The following is a 22363-nucleotide window of genomic DNA, read 5'->3' as shown; positions in this document are numbered from 1 at the left end:
ATCCCTTATAGCTTCCTTAATGTCCTGGGACTCTCACACAGTTTGGTTTAAACTATGCAGAAATACACCATTCTGTAAACGCGCGCATATTGCGGGAGGTTCTTGACATGCGTCGTACAAAACGAATTCACAATTATGGTGGTTTAGGTGATACGTCGGAAATAAAATCACGAAAAAACGATATAATTGTTTCCATGATCCAAGAAGGATACAAACGTTTAAGGAAACTTATCCTCTAGTCACCAGAACATATTTCAAACAAAAAACAAACTCTCATTCGGAGTACGCCCGATGGACTCTACACGCATCTCATAAAACTAAGACTTCTAGAAAAACTGCTAGTTAAAATCCAGCAAAACTCAAATCTTCCCCGAATTACCACCCGTTTTGAATACAATAATTGTAATCTCATAATCCAAGCTGCATTGGCGGGAGGATATGGCATATTTGAATGGAAACATGGCCAAAATCGACAAATACCAGCTACACAGGCAAAGAGGGGATGTGGAATGTAGCAAGGAAAATCTTAGTTTTTACGTTAGTTATAAAGGGGGAAATGAGGTGGATAAAAATGCGCGCTTAAATTAAAAGTCAATTTTTTTAAACTAACCAACCAAAAAATCTAAAAAATGTCCGTGATTTTTCCTTAAGTTTATCCTAGAGTCACAAAATAGCAATAATATAGGCCATAATAGGGAACATAATATTGGAAAGTTTGACGTAACTCCGACCATTATCAACAAAGTTATAATGAGTCGAAATTAAACAATAGTTTCTTACGGAAAAACATCATTTTTTTTACAGAAATATGAGAAATTGCAAAATTGCAAAACGAAGATATAGTCATCCTCTGTTTTTGATCAGAGGCTAATTAATAATCCCAAAAAAACTGTTTAAACCACAGCAAATGAAATGAAAGTATTTAAGTAGACAGACAACAACAGAGAACTTTAACTAGAGAGGCACAATTAATTCCTGAAGGGCCGAATGAACTGAAACTATTAGAGTGGAAGAATCCTGTTGAGAAAGAAATCATTGGAGATAAGTGCTTTAAAAGGATTTGCAAAATGGATGACAACTTCAATTGATAGGAAACTACGACAGAAAGCTTATCCGGCGATAGCCAATTATGACCATTATTACCCGTTAATGATCGAATGCAATTGTGAAAGTTGTAGTAGTAGTTAAGACAGAATTGCATGTGAAGTAATAGAATTTCGGAATTGGGATTTGGAAATCGTTAAAGTTATGATATAATATGGCATAAATATGCAAACAGATGTTGTTAGCTGCGACCAAGAACTGAAGAAAATAAGATGAAAATTCAATAGATAATCTAATAGAAACAAATAAAAAATGAAAAACAAAATTATTTTGACATAGAAGGTTTCGTAGTACACGACGAAATTGTCTGATAAGTCGAAGACTTCTTTTTAGCAACTTGCTAACGCATTTCTACATACAGAAATTCAGCCCTTAATGGAGCATAGCGTCAACCATGGCTGCCTTCAGGACTTTCCAAAATGCTTGCACTCCTCCTCCATTGTTATGGGCGACATATTCCGGGCCATTTGGGGATAATTGGTGCCACTGCATGACGTGGCCAGCAATGAAGTTGCAGGACTTCCTTAATGTATGACCTATCCGCAACCACTTCTGTTTTCTGTACGCCGACCAAATCACTTTTTTTAATCAGGCCAGCGTACCTCAATTACACGTCGCAGACGAATGTTGAGGAAGATTTGCAGCTTCCAAGTAGCAGTGGTGATCGCTTTTCATGTTCTACTCCCGTATAATACCAGAGAAAAAACATTAGCACTGAACGGTCTCAGCTTCAAGTTGAGGTATTATAAATCTATTTCTCAATTTTCGATAAAGACCCCAGGCGAGCCTAGTCATGTTTATGCATCGGGCGACGTCAAGTTCGATGCTGTTGTCGGCAGAAATAGCGCTGCTCGCCTCCTTTTCCAAATTCAGAGCCATTAAGCCTAATTCCATTACTCGGTGTGATAAAAAATGTCATGATCCCTTGAACCCCTCCATTCCTATCTCAAATTTTTTAATTAATATTTTTTCTAAAAATAATGATTTATAAGGAACTAACATCCTGAATGATGAAATTTTAATCAGAATACGGATGCTAGCGATAAAAGCACGTTGGTAACGGTCCAATATTCGTTAGTTATTCTGGCGCCCACGTAAGGTATCGAGGCAAATGCAACCCACAAGTGAAGTTAAACGATCATTCAATGCTGTTTCTTTTCAAGGGCGATGAAACAATAATTCTAGCCGCATCCAGAAAACAACTCCTAAATCCGGCTGAAATTGACGTGATTAGATTTTCCATAACCGATGAATCGAAACCCAATTTTCCTTATAGCAGATCCTGTGCTCCAACAATCTACACCCAATGACGAACCAAGACTGTTGTTACGTTCACTGAGACCATTGCTCCCATGAGACGCTCGAATAACTTGGAATTCTGGTTCTTCTTCATGACCATAAGGCCACCTTTAAACCTTCCTGGCCTAAGATTAATAAAGGCAATTTGCCGTAAGTAAAAATGATGCCGTAGGGATATGGTATCATATATCTCGTGAAAAACGAAAGGTGGTCGTAAATCTTTCAATGACCCATTCAAGGACATTAAGGGTGGACTTTCTATCTACGATTCGCAATTTGTCATGTAATGATTGCAGTCGACATACTAGCTACATTACATGCATCAGTCCTATAACCGACAGAAATTTTAGTATGTTTCTGAGTTTTCCAAACTTCTAGATATTAGCCATTTCTGAAGTGTGCTTTCCTCCTTTACACAAGTACCAGTTATTGTCCCAAATATGTATGGATTCCCACAGAATCTGCGGAGCACCGTACATCATATTTTCTCATAAAAACCCCCCTCCCCCCATATGTCATATAATTCCCTCAGCAATTTCTCTTCTTCCCTGAGTATCATAACCAAAACCTCCTTCCCGATTGCACAGAAGGTCCTGGTCGTCCATAGAGCGGCGTTTCTGTTCCCTTCCTGACGAGCTCATCTGATAGCGTAGACGCACATATCTATAACGTATATTGGTATGTTTACCTATTAATTTGAAGTACGACTAATGGCCATTGCGCCTTACTTTGAACTTTGAAGAGCCCGTCAATTTACAAATAATCAGTTGCTGGTTTAAGCTGTAGATCACTGATATTATCTAGCAGTGCGGCCTGTTCAATCATTTTTCAAATTTCCTATCGAAATTCTTCGTTGTCATGATATCCCTCGATGTCAGCAATTTGAGATACCGCCTAGAGAGAATATCCATGTCGCAAACGAAAGCGAAAACACCTTAGTAAATGCATAGGCTTTATAGTCTTACCATCCAATTGTTCCTGTCAACCCCTACACGTTTTCTGGAGTTGCTTCTCTCACTGCTTGAAAAATCCTACGAGCCTGAGGTAGTCCTCAGAGAGTGGAAGAAGGGGACGATTGTTAAGGTTTCGAAGATACTAGGCTTGAGAGATGTATTCACGCACTCTTTTCTTCATCTAGATTCCAGTCTACCATAGGTAATCCTACTGCTACATCAAAACTATGACTCATTGAGCAACAATGTGCAGAGCTTAGATCCCCTAGGGGAAAGTGAAGGGGGATAAGACGAACGGAAGTGCGGTGACAAAACCTAGACACGCAACGTGGGGGATAAATCCAGCCAAAAACATTCAGAAAATTGCAGAATGGAAGCTGTGGGATTTCGATAGTGCAGGGTATTCCCTGCACTATCGAAATCCCACAGCTTCGTTGATTGAAAGCGTGAGCGGCCATACTGCCGCCGGAGTTTCCGTTACTTTTTGGCAAAGCTATTTGTTGGAGAGCCCAGCCCACAGGACACAGCTTATCATAACCCACAACATTGTGGATGTATGGATTTACTAGAGACAAACCAGCCATTGTTTGTTTATTCAGAGCCAGCATCACTCTAGGTAAACAGCCGTCGTCATGGCGACTCCAAAATGTCAAGTGGGTAACTTTGTGTTTGTGTTGGGACAGTTCAAAACTGAATGAAATTCCTTCTAATTGTTCTCGAATATTTTACGTCCTTTCGGAGATAGTAAAAAAAAAGACAAATAAGAGGTGAATGAAGAAATAAATGATGACGAATTACTAACGTTAAAACTGAACAAATTGGAAAACCGTAAGCTGGAGGCTTCAGCTATGAAAGGTTTCGTGTATTTCTTTTATAAAAACATTTGAGTGGACATTTGTCCGATTAGAACCCACCGTGTAAAATATGCATATATTGTGGGAGAATATCCACTTTTGCGTGATACTGATATTAAAAGTCTTAGAATTTGTACTGAAGGGGCAATTTGGACTTATTATAAATCAGTTAATAATAGTGCGATTTCCACCAAACATGCAATCATGCTTTATATTATATTACTGCATTTTATAGTGCTAGGTTGAGTTATCAACTATCGCCGATGGAGAATATTTCGGAGCCTAGGCACCGTATAGTGGCAGCTTCTTGACTTTTTTCAGATTTGTCGGTTGGGTAGTTTCTAAGAATGGGCCCTTGAAAGAAATGATCACTTTCGACCACCCGCACTCCCCACGTATCCAACAAATGTCCAAACTAAGACCGGCCAACTAAGTACAAACCGAAACCTTTCACGACATTTGGTGAAAAAAATTGCACCCCCTTTAAATTTACACAAAACCTTAAAAAAAAGTAAAGAAAGAAAAGGAAAGAACTTAACAAAAGGAAAGGTTAAAAACGATCAAACAAGTTTCAAAAGAAAATTATTTTAACTGTTAAGCTGTAATTTTTTTTTTTCGAAATATAACTTATAACAAAAAGATATAGATATCATTCAACATTTTGTTTTATCAGCCAACGTAAAATTCAGTATCTAAGACGATACTTGAAAGTTTAGCCTGGCACGTCATATGGCATATGCAATGAAGCGAGAAAGTGAAGGAAAAATGCAAATATGGAGCTCCAACTGAAATTATAATAACATTAAATATACGTTCATTTTCCTTTCCTTCCATCTAATGATAGAGGATATTCCCCAATTCAAGGGTCTGCGTAGGAATTATTTTTCTCTCTCTCGAAGAAAAAAAAAATTAGGTTTTATGTAAACAAATGGAAAATTATTTTGAGGTAATAAGTATATACTGATTAATTATGTATTGAATGGCGGTTAGAAGAAAATCTGGTTTAAGAAATGGAATTTAAGAATTATGGAATATGATTATTGTGATAAAAAAGTAATAATCATGCGTTAGATTGAAGTTGTTTTTGCTGTAGCCCTCCCCAGGAAGGCGTCACTCCTCCCGTGTATTTAGGGTTCCCCCCATTATGTTTAAAGCGGCAGGGGGTAAACAATTAGGTTGGGGCCGCCGCAAGCTGCCATGCCATCTGACCCCCTCATGAAAAGGAAAGGAAGACGAGGCCACTCATCGCGTAGGTGTAAACATCAGCTCGAAGCAAGTCCTTCCCCATCAATCCCTCGCGCGTTAATTTTTTTGTAATTTTGTCCCCTCCCTTGTCAGACCGTTTGGCAGTTTAGCTTCCTTGGTGAATAAATTATTGGTGATATCAACCCGCCGCGAGACTTACGTCTCTATTAAAGTAGTTTACCCCGTCTAGGTATATGAGTAAAATTGCTGTATCCTAACAGGGAGATAATATTTGAGAACCAAGAACCCCGGTCCTCATCTGGCCAAACTGCTAGCATTCGGGTAAGCGCCAGCACATGCCGTTCGGTACCATATATTATCTCGAGCAGTCAATTTTCACGACTGGCAAACCCGTTAGGGAATTTGGTTGATTGACCGCCTTGGTGACCTTGTTGATGCCAAGGTGATGCAACGTTAGGCTCTCATCGTAACACATCTTCCAGATTATCTCAGAGTCAAAGACTTGGATTTAGTTTTGAATTCTTTTTGATTCAGTGATTTTCAATCCAACTTCCATTGCTAGTGAACTTAGGTCCACTTGCTTCCAATAGGACATTGATCGTACCATTATGTTTATGTCCTTAGCAATTTGAATGGACTGCAAGGGTAGCGTACCCCCGCTGGCAAATGACGTATTTCAACATCCGATAAAAGGCCTAGAAACCAAGCTATCCTTCCGACTTGACTTTCTTTCCAGATTTTCCATGAATTCGTTCAGGACGTTTACTTGGTTAAGTTTCGATAATCTTCCAAAGTCAAACAAAGCTTTCTCTAGGGCATTTTTGTCAATACTATCATAATTTTTCTTTGCGACAAGCTGGTGAACATTAACCTTATACTACCAGTACTTTTCCAGAATCTATTTTACTGAGATTATCTGACTTAGTGTTTGTCTGGAATACTGTCTTAATTGGGCTTCTATTATTTTAATTATTTTTATGGGATAAATACAACAACAATACCATATTACGCTGTTGTTACTACAGACAAGTTTTTTTCTACATTGAACAGATTATGGACTTCCCCATTTGCTTAGTGTCACTCCCACTGTTGAGATCCGCTTCCTTACCAAAAATATAGAAACACGAGGATCTCAACACGAAAATCAATTGTTATTTCTTCGTTGGTGTGTGTCGTTTTTAAGGTTTTGTGTAAACACGAAACCTTATTAAAATCGGTTTACCGTCTGTCTGTCTGTCTGTCCGTCACACGCATTTTTCTCAGAGATGGTTATAGCGATTGACACCAAATTTGGTAGAAAGGTGGGAACTGTGAACGCTCACACATACAGTGAGTTACATCCTTTTACGTTGAATTTAAGGGGGGGTCCCTATACATGCAAAAGGGGGGTGTAAAATTTTTTTTCATCAAATATAGTCATGTGGGATATCAAATTAAAGGTCTCAGTTAGTACTTTTCGAAGCCGGTCTTAGTTTTGACATTTCCTGGAAACGTGGGGAGTGCGGGGGGTTGAAAGTGATCATTTCTTTAAGGGGGCCATTCTCAGAAACTACCAAACCGAAAAATCTGAAAAAAATCAGGAGGCTGCCACTATATGGTGCCTTGGCTCCGAAATACCTTCCATACCGATATCTGTTCAAAGAAAGTTAATAATAGTATATTACTATATTTTTTTGTAATTAGCTGGAAACCCCCCTTAAATTCATCCTAGCGGCACGAAATTCTGCAGTAATGTAGGCTATAATGTAGAGCATGATCGTACCAAGTTTGATGGAAATCGTACCATTACTAACAAATTTATAATACGTCGAAGTTGTTGCTTCTTTGAAAATTGAAGACTATCAATGTCAATATCACCCGAAAGTGGACATATGCATATATTACGTGCTACGTACTAAGAAATACACAAAACCTTTCGTACCTGAAGCGTCCAGCTTCCGGTTTCCCGACTTGTTTCAGCTTATTTTATAATGAAAAAAAAAAGACAAATTTTATTTTTTAAATGACAAATTCCTCATATACCGGTATTTCGAGAACCAGTTGTCCTCTTCCTCAATAAGTTTTTGTCAGACATGGAGAAGGAATAAAAAACTCACTATTCGGCATTTAAAATATAAAATTTGTGTTTTTTTGTTACGAAAACCAAGTTAAGCTTGTCCCATATGTATGAGCGAGATACCTATGGTCGTGCTGATTAGAAGACGAACGTAGCCGAGGATGTTGTTTTTGTATTACTATGGTATATGTGAGAAAAGCGAACTGGGGTATCTGCTTGCGATTTGTCATTCAATATTGATGTGGATAGGTATGACATAAAAAATGCACTCATTCCTAAATGGCCGATGAATGAGTCGCCCCAGAATACAGATCATTGATGATGTATAGGTATCTTAAGAAGTCTTGGAAGAAGCTGAAGTACATTGCCAATGACTGATAATTCTAGTGAGCAGGTTTGATTAATAGTCTATTTTACAGCAAGCATATATTAGCTCTTTGCTCAGTGCCTCAGTAATGGGAAATTGGGTTTTATTACAATCATGCAGGAGAGAATGGAACTGAACTCAGCGATTGAATAATTTTGAGGAAGCTCGATAATTCGCATAGCGGAAGGGTACCATTAAAACGTGTAAATTAGTGTAATAAAGTGTTTGGCCACCGTTACTGAAAAAGTATAAAAAGGAAGATTGGTGATTATTATACTCGTATATTAACTGTGTCATGGAGCCAAGGTAGGTCGTCCAAAACTGCCGCACTTTTCTTCTGGAATGATTTATTTTGGTGCAACATGCTGTCCAAAAAGCTTCATTTGAAAAAAAAAGAGAAAACAAATGGATGCAGATATTCTTCGTAAAGAACAACGATCCCAGCGTCTCAAAGAGAGAATATGGACGACTCGAGAAAGGTAGCTGACAAAAAAACATAAAGGAGGAATAAGACCCTTGATCATTACTCCCGCTGTGGTCAAGAATGTAGGAGATCATCATCGAAGGGAAGGGTGTTGGCCACACAGCCAATACGTGTAGAAATGCGAACGATAAGTCCAACCCATATAAAAAATGTCAAGTCAGCAAGGTTCGCACAGCCGACCCTATTGAAGGCGAAAAGAATCCACATTTCCTCGTCTTGCGAAACATTCACCGAATGTGAGAAAATGCTTAGCACCCCACTGTTGAAAGCGAATACATCCCAGATATCATTGCCGATAATTTCAATATGTGGGCTCTTGAATGGAGCAACCAAATACAAACACTTTACGAGACAAATGTTTGGATACCAAAGTCTTACCCCTAGGTAAACATTTGACTCCAAGCAAATCCTCTGGTGGTTGGGGCTGCAGAATACACTACTAAAAGGAGTAGAAATTTGTAGGATAGTAGCTTGCAAAATTTGGAACCATATTGCTATCAACACGTCAACAACGCCTTGGGTAAGGACTGACGTCACGACGAGGACCTTTAGCTACCGAAAATGAACTATGACTGGTTTCTAAAATGTTAAGGGGTTCCCAGTATGCTCGCTTTTTCTCTTCTCTCTCAACTCAAGCGAGAATTCCAATGATATAAACTGGACATTCTTGACCTAAATAAAGTAAGATGGTGGGACTCTGAAGGGTATTCCTCTCCCTCTTGCGGCAATGTAATTTTATGCACTGAAAAGCCAAGTGGTAAGAGATACAAACCCGAATTTGGGTTATTTCTGATGGCTACTCTACTCTCTTGATCGAAGAACGGGTTTCTGACAGACTTCTGACTGCAAGACCAGGATCTCTTTATCACTATGTTACGCACCAACGGAGATTTCCGAGATAGTGCTGAAATATGCCTTTTACGAGGAGCGTTTAAGTTCAGGTTCGTGATGATTAATCTGAACGCCAAGGTGGGCTCTGACTAGCTAGTCACAGTTACATGCAAATAGAGACTGTTCTTCCAAGCAAAAGAGAAATCATTTCGGCCATCAAAGCACTCAAACGGAGAAAAACCGCTGGACTTCACCGTCTCCCATCAGAGTTATTTATCACTGAACCTGCAGATCTGTTACTTTCACTCGTACGGAAATCTTGAGGATCCGAGGCTTTCCCTATAGAAGGGGTTGATCGTTAAGATTCTTAAGGAGGGTACACCTTTTGAATGTGAGGAATATCTACATGCTCCTTGACGATAATAGCTAAAATAATCAATCGCATCAAAGAACACCTCGAAAGCTTGATCGACCTCTGGTTTCCTTTCTGAATCAACATCAACAGCCTATGTATGGATCAGTTTGAAACAGTGCGCGGGGTTTTGATTTTTGCTTCACCTGCTTTTCATCGATTTCAAGATAGCTTCCGACAGTGTGAACAGGAAATTTATCTAGCGTGCTCGACGCAGGAGAAGCATTCTGGAGAAACTAGTAGATGTTATCAGGACGACATATAGCGTGAAATTTCACGAATTCACGGAATTTGAAGGACGTGGAAGAAATCGAACACTTCAACTACGCTAATGACATTTTCTTTCTTTCTCACCGGGTCATTGACCATGACCATTGGCCTGTTTTTGGAAAAACAAGCAAATAGAATTGGGCTGAAGGTAAACACCAACAAAACACAACAAGTCGGAATACCGGAAGCTCGCGCTTCGGGGATAAAGGTTTTGTGTTCATCTTATGTAAGAAACTTCAACGCACATTTTTCTGTCCGTATATAGCTACAAAGCCAACATAATCCTTCATATTTTTCCAAACTACGAGACATACGTACATATTACAGCCATAGATATCACGCTCACCCTAAACAAACAAACTGCTTATTACCGAATACTGTACACATGTATGCACGTATATAAATTGATCGTACCCATATTTCCGCTTTACTTCTTATATCTATTTCAATTAGGAACTACCCGCAAAGTTCATTAGCACGCATATATTATATACCTACATACACACATGTCTGGCTGACAAATAACTAAAAAACTAAAACAAAATAATTCTCTGGGACCCAATTCATAAGAACTCATTTCGTTGTGGTATTGACGAATTGATATGTGATGATGACGTCATCCAGGTTGTAGAGTGCACGAAATTCACAAAAAATTGTAAAGTTTCACCCCCTATAACTTTGTTAATAATAGTTGGATTTTCTTCAAACTTGTCCAAACTGTGCACTATGTTCTTCATTATACCCATGCCAAATTTTGTACTTCTGGGATGAACATAAGAGGGGTGCCGGGTAAATTTCTAAAATGTGGAAATATACTATTATTAACTTTATTTGTGCAGATATCGGAACCGGATATATTTTGAGGCCTAGATTTCGTAGAGATGCACCACTGTGATTTTCAGATTTTTCGGTTGGATAGGTTCTGAGAACGAGACCTGTTACACTTTTTGTGGGTCATATTTTGAACCCTCACTCCCCTATATTTCATCTAATATCAAATATTGAACCGGATTCGAAAAGTACTAATTGAGGCCTTTCATTTGATACCCCACATGGCTACATTCTGTGAAAAAAAAATTTGCACCCTCCATTCACATGTATGGGGAGCCCCCCCTTAAACTTAACACAAGATGGCGCCATTTACTGCATGTAAAGGGATCACCAGATTACATACTCTCACCAATTTTCGTGACAATCGGTCAAGTCGTTTCCGAATAAATCGGGTGTGACAGACAGACAGACAGACAGACAGACAGACAGACAGACGGACAGACGGACAGACAGACACCGTCTCGATTCTAATAAGGTTTTGTTTCACACAAAACCTTAAAAAGAAGGTTGGCAGTGTCATCATACCTTCTCTATTTGTGTTACTGAGAGAACCAGATCGAGAGACTAATACTCAACCGCCACAACCATCGCACTTTTAATGAGTGAGATTCCTACTCTACCACTTCAACCCAAGCGAAAACGAAAACAAACCTTTAGCAACAAAACCTATAGACAATGCTTCACCATTTCAATAGCTTTGAATTACAAGGGAAATTGATTGAAATTTCATACAAACAACAAAGGGATTAATTTATCTACTCTTCCTCAAATTTTAAATAATTACGAATCTCCAAATAATTGAAAACGTTCAAACCGACTTCAAATAGTCGTCAAATGGTTCATGAGCCTAGCATGCCAAGAGCAAACTCAAAATCTATGTACCACTCGTCCGATTACTTCTGTAACCATAACATTTTCACGGACTGATTATCGATTTTGCAGGTAATTGTTTGCATGTAAGTACGGTATTTCCACTACTTCGGCCACCCCGCTACCTTCCAACAGAGTCTGATTCAAACGCCAAGGGTTAATGCCCTCACCGGCCGGTATTCGTCACTGGAATTATTAGCCTAATTGTGTTTAAGCCGACAATAATCGGTCCACCTGATACAGTTTTCCATGCACGTGAATAAATAATGGATTCCTAGCAGCATTTGTGCTAATTCTCATGAGCTTGGGATCACGCCTCAAGGAATGGACCAACAAAGAGGTCGATATACTTGCAGTAATTTGTGCAATGGAGCCAGTACTGTTTGTCTTTTGCATATTCGAATTTTGTCGAAATCACTGTTGACTGTTTTAAGGTAGTTTGCAAAGGTAGTCGTGTCAATTTACTGCGAATTCACTAATATGCTCAATTGGAACTGATAAATAGTTTATTTTACCTGCAGACAAATAACGGCCACATTAGTTCCCTTCAGTTTTTGGGCTTATTGAATTGACAGACATTACAATTGTTAAACGTTGAATATTCTCCCAACCTGAGACTCCACTATTTATTTAGATTCTGTGGAAGATACTTTGATTCGCTTGATCCTATATTACGGCGGCGTTAAAACTACCCAGAATAAAGACTAATTACTTGGTCCCATCGAAAATAGAATCCTCAGAAAAATTTTAGAGCTCGCAGTAAGAGAGAGAAACATATGGTCAATTAGGTAGAAGAAGGATGTCAAGCTTTGGAGCTGCAACGTGTAGACCAAGAAACCAAGGTAATCAACGACCTAAAAACAATATGAGAGGATTCAGCGGGCAGCGTGAGTAACCAGGTTTGACCAATCGGTGGCCTTAGTGGCCCACCCAAGAGGAATGGAGGCGAACAATTGCGATCAGCTACTTTCGACTATATGAACAACCTTTTCCACATTCAGAAGATTGAGATTTTCAGGAATTTCATAAACAGGCGAATGCAACCATTATCCAATCAAATTAATCCTCACACTACTAAATTCATTCTTATTTTTCGTGATTTCACTTTGCACGTTTCCACATAAAAATTCGTAGACGTTTCCCATTTCAATAATTCACTATTCCTTGAAATTCATGGCATGCCAAACATTGCGTGCAATTGGAGCACTATTTATCAAGTTTCCTTTGTTTTAATTATTTCGTATGCCGACTATATGGAAAGGTTTAATTAGGAATAAATCCAACACGTACCCTAAAACAGTTACAAATTGTAGAAATTATAGGCCCCACCTCTGATAGTATGTACATAATATAAGTGAACACGACTTCCATTGACTTTATGATGCGACCATTTAACGTGCTGTGTTTGTTAGTGATTTAAAAAGGTTAAAGAGCGAATAAATTGAAATAAGGCAACCATGTTCCGATACCTTCTACAGCCAGGACACGTATCCATTCAAGCATGAAAAGTTGGATGTAAGTATCTATCTAGGATAAAGTTTTGCTACTTCAGGGCTCTTTGCTACCAATGCACTTTCCTTGAATTCCAGTTATTGAATGTTCATATTCATATCTATGCCATAATAAACTGCTAATACCAAAAACATCCCTCATTTCACCCCCGTTTGAGTATAACTATCCAAACCAAAATCTCCGAAACTCCAGTGAAGTGCAAATGTCCTCAAGTTACACTGCTTTTCCCATCATTCAACATAGAACCTTGGCTACGACCTTGGCTGTCCAGTAATATTAGCCTCCACAATCCTTGATAGACTTTTACTTTGTGTTCATAGTGCAAACACATTTCTTAATTTTGCGTTGATATTACTAGCCCCCAGCAAACAATTAAGTACAGGATTAATAGGGAGCTTTCCAAGATATTTGCTACCACTTGCTTTCATTCTGACGTTATTACTAATAAGCACGACTCGGATTCCTCTAGCCAGCCGGGTCCATGACATGCCAAGTGACCGTAATTTATTCATGAAAACATAGTTAGCCCAGTGATTTCCCTTCAATTAGTAGCTGATTACAGCATTTTTCACCTTTAAGTTTCTATTAAGACTGCGTCAGTCGCTTCAGATTGCCGAATCATTGCCCGCCTTATAGCCCAATTATAACAATTTTTCGAGCAAAGCATGGCAAACAAAGGAGAAAATGTGACACGAATATAATGTGTACCTGTGTCACCATTAAGGAGTCATAACAGAAATTATCGTCTGCACAAACATGTATGTTAACGACCTAATTAAAATATTAAGACATAAGTAGACATGCTATGCGTACTTAGGACAACAGAGTATACCACAGACGAGGCAATATCATCAAAATGGCTAAGAGTTAAGAACCTTATCCCCGATCTGAAACTATTCTAATGATTTAGAAAGGCTCTGAATGGTCCACAGCAGCGTTGGACCTAGTTATTCCAAAGGTTAACGGCAGGCTGGTTTTAGTATGGTAAAAATAATCTTGTGGCTGTATTCGCTACGAAGTGGGGACGTCGATTTGTGACCCCTGCAATATACTGTCCGAGATTAAGCACCACTTCGGACCAGTTCGAAAGCCTTTTTTACACAAAACTTATTACAACCGTGAATTGATGACATCCAGAGAAAAATGTGTGAAAGCTGCCCCAATAAAGTCTTCACATTTCATCATCATCAGCGGCGCAACAACCGGTATCCGGTCTAGCCCTGCCTTAATAAGGAACTCCAGACGTTCCGGTTTTGCCCCGAGGTCCACCTTTTGCCTGAGGTATTCCTAAAAGCTGTCTGGCGTCCTGACCTACGCCATTGCTCCATCTCAGGCAGGGTCTGCCTCGTCTTCTTTTTCTACTATAGATATTGCTCTTATGAACTTTCCGGGCTGGATCATCCTCATCCACACGGATTAAGTGACCCACCCACCGTAACCTATTGAGCATTTTATCCACAACTTGACGGTCATGGTATCGTTCATTTCGTTTCATTTCGCTTTCGTTCGTCATTATGTAGGCTACGGAATCGTCCATCCTCATGTAGGGGACCAAAAATTCTTCGGAGGATTCTTCTCTCGAACGCGACCAAGAGTTCACAATTTTTCTTGCTAAGAACCCAAGTCTCCGAGGAGGAATCTCGGGTCGTTTTTCCCATGATGTCGATTGTGCTGACGATAAGCCAGTAGTTGGGTGGACTTAAAGAGGATCATACCTCTTGCATTTACCTCAACATCACGGATCACTTTCTCGAGGTTAAAGAGAATACATGATAGGGCATCCCCTTGTCGTAGACCGTTGTTGATGTCGAATGGTCTTGAAAGTGATTCTGCTGCTTTTATCTGGCCTCCACATTGGTCAGGGTCAGCCTAGTCAGTCTTATCAATTTCGTTGGGATGGCTATGCTATCATAGGCGGCTTTAAAGTCGATGAAAAGATCGTGCAATTTATTTCCATATTCCAACAGTTTTTCCATTGCTTGCCGCAAAGAGAAAATCTGATCTGTTGCTGATTTGCCTGGAGTAAAGCCTCTTTGGTATGGGCCAATGATGTTCTGAGCATATGGAGCTATCCGGCCTAGCAAGATAGCGGAGAATATTTTGTAGATGGTACTCAGCAACGTGATACCTCTGCTGCACTGTGTGATATCTCCCTTTTTATGTATGAGACAGATAATGCCTCGTTGCCAGTCGTCAGGCATTGATTCCCTACACCTTGAGCACAAGTTGATGAACCACTTGGTATAATTGGTCGCCTCCATATTTAACCAATTCGACTGGAATTCCATCGGCTCCTGGCGACTTATGATTTTGAAGCCGATAAATTGCACGGACTGTTTCTTCTATACTTGGTGATGGCAGTATTTGTCCGTCGTCTTCAGTTGGCGGGACCTCCAACTCGCCGATGTTCTGGTTGTTCAGTAGTTCATCAAAGTACTCAGCCCATCGCTCCAATATGCCCATTCTGTCGGAAATCAGATTTCCCCTCTTTGTCTCGGTTGGATGAACATCGAGGTGTGTAAGACTTCATCCTGCTGATTTGTTGGTAAAACTTCCGTGCCTGGTGCGGTTGCTCCCTGTACTTTTCGAATTCACAGACCTGTTGGTTCTCCCAGGCTTCCTTTTTCCGTCTGTGAAGTCGCTTCTCACTCGCGAAATTCGTGATAAGTCTCTGCCCGCGGCCTTTGAGAATTTGGCATGCACTATGCCAACGGAATAGTAATCCGAGTCTATATTGGCCCCCCTATATGTTCTGACATTCATCAAGGCTGAGAGGTGGCGACGTTCGATCAACACGTGGTCAATTTGGTTGAAAGTGGTCTCGTCTGGAGAGGCCCACGTATGTTCATGGACCGCTTTCCGCGCAAACCAGGCACTTCCAACAACCATTTCGTGTGACACTGCTAATTGAATAATGCGCAGTTCGTTATCATTTGTATTTTGATGTAAGCTATGGGAGCCAACGTATTGCCTGAATACGGGCTCCGTCCCTACTTGGCTGTTAGAATCCCCAAGTATGGTTTTGATATCATATCTGATTAGTTAGTTAGTTTGATATTTCCGTTCGAGAGATGGAGCGCCTACGAAAGATTACTTTTCTGGCGGATTTTACATTGTACCTCTGATTTTGGTAAAGCGCAAGTTTTCCCAAGACCTTGCCAAGGACAAAAGCTGGTGGCTTTAACCTGATCATGTACGCGTCTGAGCAGAACCAGAAACGCTTCTTCTCGTCAGTTACGCCAACACGATTTTATAGGTCGTTGTTCCGCCGAGAAACACTACATTGCAAGGAAGGACCAGTTTACGACAGACTTGTTTTTACGCATCTCATTTATATGCCTGCCTTTCTCCCCATTGAAAAAATTGTGTGCAGCCCAGTGCTAAGACGAGAAACCGAGGGAAGTCGCAGACCCCAACTAACTAAAGAAATGTAATACTGTTTGGAACACTGCTACGCACAAACCGAAGACTGTTACTGTTATCATCTTCACGATAGTATGACAGCTGGTCATACCTAAAAGGCCCTTTGACGAAAAAAGTTTTCGAGCGGAAATTCGACTAACTTTCCATATTCAAAAATATTAGTCAAAAGGCTCAGGCTGGAAAAACAATAGGATAATAGCTACTTGAAATGGAATATGGTGCAGCTCTCCCAGAACGTCAACTTCAACCGTAAGAAGAATGCAAATTGATTCAGTATGCTTTCAGCTGTGTTTCTTGGCCTCTACAACGCCATCAAATATCTCAAGAAGTCTAGTACAAAGCTTATCACTGCATACCGGACAACTTGAAATTTTTTATTGTCGTTGATTTTCGCTGTCTGTCGGCACGGTCACCCGCACGATGTTTGGGGAAAGATGTCATCGTCCATTGAATTCCTCCATATCCTCCGGACAAGGCAGCATCAAGAACGTCACCGAAAACAAGAAGAAATAATATTGGATGACCGGATGCGACCGTGGCGGACTCCACTTGGGACCTCAAAATTTTCCGAGATTTTACCTTGGTGCAGCACGTGACATTTTGCGCCATCTCTAGTATTATCTCTTAGCCTCTCCAGAATGTCCCTCTTACGTAGAGCACACCAGATACACTGCCCGCGAACGCTATGGAAAGCTTTCTCGAAATCGATGAAGTGGCCGACGACCTGTGTAGCACCCGAGAAAAGAGCACTTTTGATGACGACCCAGTGCTCATCAACATTCTCAGGCGAGTTATTCTGTACATCACGCAAGCGAACGTAAGCGACCATCACCACGATGGTGATCCCTTTCAAGGCTGATGTCAGCGCCTTTCTTGTTACGCATATCCAGGAGACAACCCCTAAATCTACTGCTAACCGCAAAGTGGTCGATTTAATTGCTAGTGAGGGGTCGGTGAATTGAAACCCAACTGGCCTTATGGCAGGCTCTATGCTCGAACAATGTGCCACCAATGATGAGGCTGCGAAAGTTGCAGATATCCACGAACATCCCACCATTACCGATGCGTACGCCGAGACCGTGTTTCCCTATCACATGTCCGAGCAAGGTGTTGCCATCTTGGCATTCAGATCATCCATCAAGATTACAATGTCACCATTGCTCGTAGAAAGCATCCTTCACCATTGCATCGGAAGTCTCTGTGGGTGCATAGCGTTGCACAAATGTGATGCTCATTAATCTGGACGGGAATCTTGCAGTTGGAAGTCCGTCAGAGACTGGCTCCCAAGTCAAGAGAGCGCACCTTGCGCTAGCTGTCAGAAGCAACCCGACACCGAATTCACGTCTGCTACCACTCCAACAGACCGAAAAATCACAGCTCTGAATGGCAAACTTAGCCGCAGTGCCATCCGTAATGAACGCAACAGGCACTAAGGAATGAAAGTCGCGGATATTCGGCCATTATTTGCAAAGAGTTGAAAATAAAGGCTGTGATCCTTTAAGCGCGTGAATATTTCTTGAATTTCATTTTTAATATTAATTTGACATTGACTTTCGGCAAAATCTAGCATTCAGTCTCTTTTTTATCGTTTTTACGAAGACTACTCTGCACTTTTCATCGTAGATATTTTGTGGAGCAACGAATCTCGTACGATGAACGATTGAAAATGCTTCAGAAGGCCTTGTTGATTTGGGGTTTTAGAATACACTCAAAGTATTCCCTGCTTGTCGTAAGAGGCAGCGAAAAGCGAAAGAAATTTGTGTCAACAACTCGCAAGTACAACCTTTCGCTATCGAAAACGGACTATGGTTGGTTTCTGAAATGTGTACACCCTCCTCGACTATGGTATCGAGAGTTCCCAGAATGTTCTGGGCCTAAACGAAGTGAGGTGGACTCTGGAGGATACATCTCTGCCATTTCCGGCACTATGGACACTATGATTTAGTGCTCTAGGAAGCCAAGTGGTAGCACACGCGAAGCAGATATCAAATTGTCACTGACGGCTATCGCAAGGCACGCTCTCTTCACCTGAGAGCCAGTTTATGCGAGATCTTGATTGCCAAATTTCGGTCCAAGTTAATAAGCATCACAATTGTACAGTGCTACGTGCCAACGGAGGCTTCCATATATGGAGAAGGATGATTTCTATTAGCAATTGCACGTAGTTCTGGAGACGCTTCCTAAAGGTGACATGGCGATCGTGATAGATGATACGAATGCTCTAATAACACCTTGCTCGAACATCTGATAGGGAAGTACGGTCTTGGTGGTCGTAACGATAATCGTGAGAGATTTGTAGATTTCCGCAGGTGCCACCGTCTCGTCATTCATGGGACATTGTACGAGCACAGAGACATTGTACAATCAGCAATAGATTCATGAGTAGTCTTTTAAATATGTGTTGCAAGTGGGGCGCCGCCATCGGCCTCCGAACGGGATTACCATCTAATGGTCGCTTGCCTTCGCTAGTTGTTGCGTGCGGTACTTTCCTCGAGGTTACAAAGCTGAGGAACCCCCTTCCCAGGATTCAACAACGGCAGCTTATATCATCCAGCTGTCACTCGACAATGATAGGACGGCAGATACTTTGAACAACCAGCCTGACTACATTGATGCATTTTGGCTGCCATTAAAACCGTATACCGTACCACGAAAGAACTTGCATGCGGTCGTAAATCTTTCGAAGGAAGTTAACTTTAACGTTCGACTTCTCGTTCACGATGATGACCAGCCGAGATAGAAAGAACACTTCACCACGATTCTTAATTATATCACATCGTCTTGTGGATGAAATGGCTACTCACCGTAACATGCGGATACCGACTGCTCCTTCGGATAGAAAAGAAATCATTTCGGCCATCAATACCCTCAAACAGAACTGCTGGTCTCCCCGCAGAGCTGTTCATCGCTGTTCTTGCAGGTTTGGCAGACTTGCTACTTTTACTTATATCTTGCGAATTTGAGACCTTTCACAGAGAAGAAAGGAAATGAACGTTGAGATTCCGAAGAAGGGCACCCGTATCAAGTGGGCCATTGGAAAGTATTAGTGAGTTCCCTGATATCGCATTAGCGAATAATAGCTTAAATAATCCTACCACACATCAAGAAACACCTCGAGCAGCAGGCTGACTTCCACTCTGAACCCTCCTCTAATAGAAAAGACAGAAGCACAGCTTAGGAACGCAAACTATCCAATTACATGCTCCTATAACGCCATTGAAGAAGACAACTAGATCGGAACTACATAGCCAGTATCTTGTCTGAAACTGCTCTCCAGGTTATGCGTGCGCAACTTTTAGAATAATGCAATCGCTTTATCCAGACTTATCAGTCGGTAATGCGGGAATTGATACTCAATCGGAAAAAAGAGAATATTCTAGCAACCTTTAGTACCCTTATAGACCAATGTGTGCGGCAATATTCTAATGGAGTGTGCGAAACACGTTGAAATTTATAGGAACTTCTTTCTATCTTCCAACTTAGCCTTTATTTACGCACAGAAACAGATATTTAAATGTTCCTCCGTCATTCGGACAGGTGGCCATTGCTTGTTACGGGGAGAATAGAACACTTACGACCTTTTCAAACGACGTGCGACCGCTTGGTTCTTCAAGAGGTATCAGACTGAGGCCCAAAGGACATTCACAAGTTGTCAGCATGACTGAATTCCCATCGATCCTACAGTTAATGAAACCGATTTACGAGAATCTATCTTTTGATAGTTTATTAGAGAGATTCATGCGCGCACACACTCGAAACAGCAACGAATACTTGAAAAACTGTATTTGGATTTTGGCGCCAAAGGTATTGTACCTGGGCAAACGGGTAGTTAAAATTGCTACCCACTTAGTGCTCATGAGTTTCAAGGAACGACTTTTATTTTATCATGGACGTATTGGGGATTACTTTGGGAGACAAAATCGAATTCACTGCTACGAGCATAGGACCAGTGACCCTACAAAAAAGGCTCCAATTCAACAGAGAGAGGATTGAATCATAAGTTTCGGCACATATGTTTTATATCATACTTTATCTCTGAACGGGTTTTCCCGAAAGTTGACTTTTTTTAATATTTAATAATTAATTAATATTTATCGAATTTTTTGTTTTAGTTATTCAGTAAATATCTCACTATGATTTTCCGGGCCAGTTTTTGAAAATTTCGATTTGTACCATGTTTACAGCCTTGTGTGAAAATTACAACTTTTTTATAAAATAATGTATATTTTCGTCAAATTTCAAAATAATAAAAAAAAATCCCGAACGGAAAAACATAGGCTATGGAACACTTAAACTCTAACTAGAATGAGCATATTTTGCCAAAATTTTAAGACCCACAATGGCATATATTCGCTTGAATTCTTGTCATTTCGAGTTGAGGCTTCGGACATTTCACTTCACACTCACAAAAACAAATTTCAAAAGACATTTGTTTGATAATTTCTATCCTGAATTCGGTTGTTACCGATCTTTTTGTGCTTAAGGGGGTCATCCCGTGTGTCGGATCCGAGAAATCGAATTTTTTTGGTATCAATTGTATCTAGATGTAGTGTAGAATTTGGGTAAAGTGATTTTTTGATATTCGGAGTCGTTTGGAAATTATAGTGTTGAACACGTGATAAGTCACATGCCAGATGTATGTTAATCGCCGTAATAAAGCTTCTTTTTATCGGTCCGAATGACGTTCGAATGACTTCGCTAAAAGGCATTTTCAGACTTAAAGTCAGATGAGAAAAATGGAGATACTTTTTTTCGCCCTTAATATATGTGTTACTATCATAATAAAAATTTAGTGCTATAAAATAAATCTAAATATATTTTTTAAAACATATTCACTTGTTACTTTGGTTGTTCTTGTTATTTCGAATACGACCGTACTCGGTTTTTAAGGTTTTGTGTAAAACAAAACCTTATTAAAATCGATTGAATGTCTGTCTGTCACCCGCACTTTTCTCCAAAACGGCTAAACCGATCCAAACGAAATTTGGTGGACAGATGGGAACTATAAAATCCCACGCATACAGCGAGTGGCATAAATTTAGTTGAAGTTTAAAGGGGGGCTCCCCATACATGCAAAGGGGGGGATTCAAACAAATTTTCTATCGGATATAGTCGTGTAGGATATCAAATGAAAGGTCTCGATTTGTACTTTTTGAAATTGACATTAGTTTTGGCGTGAATTGCAAAGTACGTGAGTAAGGAGTCAAAATGTACGCACTTAAAGTGAGACAGGATTCATTTCCGGAAACTACCCAACCTAAACATCCGAAAAAAATCAGAGTGGTGCGACTTAAAATACATCCCATTTCGATATCTGCTCAAATAAACTTACTAATACTGTATTACTAACTTTTAGAAATTTACTGGAAAACCCGCCTTAAATTCATCCTGGGACTTCCGAATTTTGTACTAGCATAGAGAACAATATTCCGTATATGGGCGCTAAATTTCATGGAAATCACCAATTCATAGAATAAAGCTTGGGGGAAACACGCTAGAAACACCCAAATAGTAATAAACATTCTGTATTGAACCTGTGGCACTAAAATAACGTTATAAAATGTATTCTGCCTGCGTCCTACCAAAACTGTCGTCAGAACATTATCTCAGCTACCAAACACAACCGTAAACAAATCTACCTCTTTTTGCATTACTATCAAATCTGCAAACTCATCTTGGCACACAATGTAAGGAAATAAGTATTACAATATTTTGTATTTGATATCATTTGATCTTTGTCTTCGGAACCATCGATTACTAAGTTCTTGACTATCAAAACAAAACAAAGGGTAACCTACTTCATATTTTCCTACTTTGAATTCTGAAGTACACAGATATAAAATCACCAAAAGATACGGAGTGACATTCATAAGGGAGAACCACATGTAAAT

General features: G+C 40.1%; 1 protein-coding gene across 2 annotated transcripts in view; it reads right to left on the bottom strand.

The window, feature by feature from the left end:
- Positions 1-22363, bottom strand: part of LOC119649061 (protein rhomboid) — a 429203-nt gene that overhangs the window by 188280 nt on the left and 218560 nt on the right. The window lies entirely within an intron of this gene.

This window comes from Hermetia illucens, chromosome 2 (assembly GCF_905115235.1).
Source record: "Hermetia illucens chromosome 2, iHerIll2.2.curated.20191125, whole genome shotgun sequence".
Taxonomy (NCBI): domain Eukaryota; kingdom Metazoa; phylum Arthropoda; class Insecta; order Diptera; family Stratiomyidae; genus Hermetia; species Hermetia illucens.
This window is presented reverse-complemented; position numbering and strand designations above follow the sequence as displayed.